A 6,068-nucleotide genomic window follows, 5' to 3' on the forward strand; every position below is an offset into this window, starting at 1 on the left:
TCTTTAAAATGTGCTCAGTATAAATAAATATTAGCTACATACCTTGCCAACACGGGTTTTATTTAATACTATTATATCATATTTTAGTTTTAATATAATTATATATTTTAATAATGCAACAATTATCCAATTTAACCCATGGTTTAATATTCTCTGCCGCGGCCACTCCTTCGTAATTTTTGTTACACCTCTCGTTTCCTAAGATTATTGAAATAATATCGTGTTCCGAAAAATTTAAACATAAACTACCTATTTTCGCTTTCTGTTCAAAAAAGAAATCGTACAAGGACTGATTTTCGACAGGTTTTCGATCAATAATTTCTCGTTTTTCTTTTTACTTTAAAAGTATTGGAAATTCTTTCTTTCCAATCTTTCCACAACCAAGCTGTCCACATGTGGTCATTACACAATACAGACTCGTACCATGTTTTAGCAGACCCCTTGAGCTTATTAAGAGCTTGATAACGAATAGTGCTATCAGACCATTTAAAAGTTGACACGTAACATTCGATCACGTTTAACCACGACGTTACGTTATCTTTTAAAGGGTCAAAATCAGGTATCATATTATGAAGGGTATTCAAATTTGTACTCACAGTGTCGTCATCGTATAACTTTACCCTTTTTCTTGGCCGAGACTTTATTGGAGGTGTCCCTGGTTCGCTGCTGCTATCCGTACTTGAACTGCTGCTGCTTGAAACGTATCTAGCGCGCTTTGTTCTGCGTTTGCGTTTATTTTTGTCTTTTTTACCCATTACTAAAAGAAATCTATAAAATTTACTGCTTATTTATTGCTATGGAAGAAGGGCGTGAGAAGAAAGTAAATAATTTTGAATAAATCAAACTGCTTGTCACTTCTGATGTTAGAAATTAAACGCAAATATCCATATAATGAATATAATCAATTAATCTGACGGTAGATGACAATAAGGCACGGTGATTCTTAAACGCAAGCGCACGCCTAGAAGTCTCGAGCAAAAGTGACACGCGCGCGCCACCGCCCGGCTCGGTAGCTTCACTCGGTGTTGCCAACACTCAGTGTTGCCAACATCATCATAATCATTATTAGCCCGTATATTTTCCCAATGCAGGGACACAGGCCTACTATGAATGTTCAGGCCATAAGCCACCACGCTGGTCAAGTGCTAGTTGACAGATGTCAAATGTCGTCACACTGTTGATTCTACGACAAGCCGGTTTCCTAACGATGTTTTCCTTCACCGTTTCAAGCAGTGGTGATGCGGATCATGGGCAAATAAATTTAAAAATCTGTTTATTATTTTAGTTGTACAAACAATAACATAGTCAACATAGGCAAAATTAAAATTGATGCAACACAACTAAAAAGCATTTATTACAAAAGTATTACATCGTGTGAGATACAAAAGTATATTGGTAGAATAAACATAATAACATTTTCATCGACTTACGTTTCACACGAAATGTCAACTTAGGAAATTAAACATTATTTCGCATCGTAAATGCCAAGGCAAAAACCTCGGTTAAATAATCACCGCAACCGTAAGCCTCCTCGAATTAAGCTGTCGTGGATTGAAAAAAGTTTCCAACGAAAGGTGAGAAGCAGTGAGGATTATGTGAATATTTGTATAACGATTATACTGGGCCAGGGACGTATTCTAACAAATGATATGGAAAGAAAAAACAAAGAAAGAAATAAAGATAAAAATGTTGATTTAACACCACAGCAAAATCAACAACAATCTTTAAAAACTAATAATAAAAAGATGGACTAATAGCTAATGACTGTAGTGCTAAATAGGGTAACTCCTCAGCATGTGTTACGCGCGATAACGCTGATTTTCAGTAGCCCCTTGTAGTAATATGGCGCCCTAGTACTTGTGAGATAATATATAATACTAGCTGCGACCCGCGGTTTCACCACTGGGTGTTAAGTAGGAATATCGGGATAAAAAGGTATGTAAGGCATATATGTTATTCCAGTTGTCCATCTGTCTAGGTACCAAATTTCATTGCAATCGGTTCAGTGATTTTTGCGTGAAAGAGCAACAAACACACACACATCGTTACAAACTTTCGCATTTATAATATTAGTAGGATTAATTTATCAGGTAACAGCCATATTGCACAGATGACCATATCATATATAAAATCAACGTTTTACAGACTAACATACATACAATATACACATTCTTGTGATTTAAAGAATGAAAGAAAGAAATTAAATGCAATTCAATGAAATGTTTCAAGTACAGGAGGCTTTTTTGATAATAACTCGAAGGCTCAATTGAATTGCGTTAATTTAATCTATTTTTATTTATGAGCAAATAATCAAATTTTTACGTTTTTTTTTTGTTTATTGCCCGCAACAATAGATAATCATGCCATATACGTTAGACATGGCTTGATAATAAATCACTTTAAGAATACTGGTATCCTTGTTGTATCGTCAAAGTTTACGGGAATTAAATAACATTTTTAAAGTCCACAATTGGTATTTTTTAAATAAGTTAAGGTGAATAATATGATGAATTAATCGCGTTTAAAATCCGTTTAAAAGTCTTTAATTTCTAAAAGTACGCAATTACACAGCCTCACAATTAGAGTAGATAAAAAAGGTGTGACACAAAGCAAATTACAATTAATGATATCCGGCTTTCTAGAGTATAATATATTCACGGATCAAAGTATACTCTTTAACTTTGAGTGGACATGGTCGCGTTTTATAGGTGACGTTTGAAGTCATAAAAAGCAATCAGAATTAGGTTATTTTCTGCTATCAATGTAACAGAGTTTATTAAATGCGAATTGAAGTATACACGCTAGCTGGAAGCTATGTCTGTTTGTTTGTTAAAGTTGTCTCTAGAATTGCTATCCGATTTGAACAAATTCTATTGTATGCAGCGGATATAACACAGCTACTAAGGCTTCTTGGAAGAGTTATTAGGGTTGCCTGCGAAAAAATCTTTTTCAGCGTGATTGAGTCCACAATAAATTTTCTTCATAATCCACGCCTGGTACATTAAAATCGGACTATTTCTTGAAAAGGGTCGGGTTCGTAGAGCGATATTAAATTATCGACAAATGATAATTTCGTTTGTATATTAAGTTTGTATTTGCCATAAGACAAGAATGTTAACGAGATATTGTGTTATTGAACTGCGATGTGGATTGCATATTTATGTAGCTCAGAGCTTTGTGTTTGTATTAATCCGTATGAAATCCATGAGCTTGTCATATCGCGAACGTGTGTCCACGTGTTTCGAAAAAAAATTACGTATTACTGTAAATCAACTCGAATATCAGGTTCATGTGAAATTCCATTTCTGAGATCACACAACGGGAATACATTTAGAAATCATTGAACCTATATTTAATTATATTCTGTTGGTTTCCACGCTACCATTTTTACATGTCATGACGGGCAACGGAGCTGGTGGGTCGTCTGATGGTAAGCGACCAACACCGTCTACCATAAACATTTCCAGATGTACCGTAAGCTTAATGGGTAGCACGCTTAATAAATTAGGGATAAGGAGAAAACTGATTACGGGATTAAAGGAATGGAATGGGAAGATGAAAAAGATAGGGATACGCGTAAAAACATCGAGAAATTTTCCAGCTATTTTTATTTTATTAACAATATAAATGTATAATTATAATAATCAATAAATAATAATTTACTCATTGATTTTCATTTGTTTAACGATGGTATGACATTATATATCATAATTTTATAGATGTTACATATAAATAATTAAATAAAAATCAATACAAAAGTATATTACCAAAGTTCTCAGAATAGGATCGACTTCTCACCTGCACTCGGTTGGACAGCTTACAAGTCACGCCATAGTGCTAAGCGTTATTATTCTAAGATCTATTCCTCTATCTACCAGTTGTATAGGTGGTTCAAATGTTCCATTCGGTTTTATTTGTTATTATTTTAAAAAATTTGATTCTGTGACGTGCTGCTTTCCTCACCATGATTTTATTTACCGCTTGGAGCAATGGTGACGTGCAGATATCCTAATAATGCATTGAAAATTAATTTATTTTTTTGAAGCTAGTGTTATCTGTATATTTACAGATTCAAACTCAATTTCAAACATTAATTTATCCAATTACACTTTTTCTAGAAGCACTTTTGAATTTTTATACAAAGTTAAATGCGAAACACCGATTCTGAAAGTTTCTACAGAGAAGAGCCGACAAGAAACTCTGCAGTTGCTTAGACAGAAGGTCTATAGTTACATTTTAACCTTATCCTACTATCCTACTAATATCATAAATGCGAAAGTTTGTGGGGATGTGTATGTGTGTTTGTTGCTCTTTCACGCAAAAACTACTGAAGCGATTGCAACGAAATTTGGTACGTAGACAGCTGGACAACTGGAATAACATATAGGCAACTTTTTATCCCGTTATTCCTACGGGATACGGACTTACGAGGGTGAAACCGCGGGACGCAGCTAGTATTATATATAACAATATCATATATCATAATTATGCCTTTACATTAATAATGTGTACAACAATAAACGAATAACAATTCCATTTTAATACGCGATCCTAAGTTGTCAGACATTTTGAACAGAACTAATTAGGCGCTCGATGCGAACTGGACAAAATAATCCAGTTGATAACACAGTTCGCGTAATGATGATAACAATAGACCTGTTTGCGGATTTTAAACTTTGCTCTCACCATACATACATTGTATTGAATAGTAGCTAGTGCCCGCGACTTCGTCCGCGTGATTTTTGAGCATGAATTAGAGGATTTTAATTAAATTAGGCTTAATCTAAATAAATATACCTCAAAGGTGACTGACTGATTGACATAGTGATCTATCAACACACAGCCTATAATGCCTATCCACTGGACGGACTGTTATGGGTGAAGCTGCGGGCAACAGCTTGTGTATAAACATCCTACTTTTCCTTTCGTTTACGAAAACGTTTAATAGGAAATTGTCGTCATTTCAACCCATTTTAAAATCTTGAATAGAACCTGGGACCCACCTTGTGACGACGGTTATCTTTTTTGCAAAAAAAAATGTGTATTTTTAACCAACTTCAAAAAAGATTTTTTATTATCTAACAGAAAAAAATCATTTCAATCAACTCGCCTATCATTGATTTAAATAGATTAACTATCTGCCCCTGTCGTCGTGGTCCTGTCAGAACACCCTCATCACCAATCTTTCTACAATTCTCAGACCTATTGATATATATGTCGCGGTAAGATTGTAAAAACCGTTAAATTATAATCGTCTGGCCGGCACAATTGCAATATGTCATAAAATTGTGAATCGTAACACTTGCTTGGTATATAACGTATTATTTTTCTTTAGATTTCTTTAGATTTAACGACCCTTTGGTGCAGGTAGCGAAAGATTTTCACTTATTTTTAATGATTTAACTAGCTGTAACCCGCGGCGTCACTCGCGTGGTGCCCGGGTAAAAAGTAGCCTATATTCTAATCCAGATTATAATCTATCTCTGCACCAAATGTCATACAGATACGATAAACTATTATTAATACTATTTTTAGACCTTATTAAGTTTTAAATCTGGTTTAAAAAAAATTTTTAATTACTAAATTTCATAACCAGCCTTAGTCGCATACTATATAGAGATTTTATAATTTGTTTCCTTTTTTTGCCTTATTTTATAATAATTTATGTCGTTTATTTTATAAATATTTCCCATTAATATATATAACATTTAGTATAAATACCAATTTGGTTTTAAAATATTTATAAGTATGTTTGTATGTTTATATAATGTATGCATGTATGTTTATTTCATCTGACTGGCACTCCAACAAGGGGCTACTGAAAAACAGCGCTGCGCATTACGCGTGGCACACGCTGAGTAGTTACCCTTTTTAGCACCACACCGATTAGTCATAAGTTCACTTTTTATTTTAATCTAACATTATGTGGTGTTAAATAAACATTATTTCTTTCTTTCTTTTATATTTAACTAGCTATGGGTCCGTATCCCGTAAGAATATCGGGATAAAAAGTTGCCTATATGTTATTCCAGTTGTCCAGCTGTCTACGTACCCAATTTCATTGCAAT

This window comes from Zerene cesonia, chromosome 25 (assembly GCF_012273895.1).
Source record: "Zerene cesonia ecotype Mississippi chromosome 25, Zerene_cesonia_1.1, whole genome shotgun sequence".
Taxonomy (NCBI): domain Eukaryota; kingdom Metazoa; phylum Arthropoda; class Insecta; order Lepidoptera; family Pieridae; genus Zerene; species Zerene cesonia.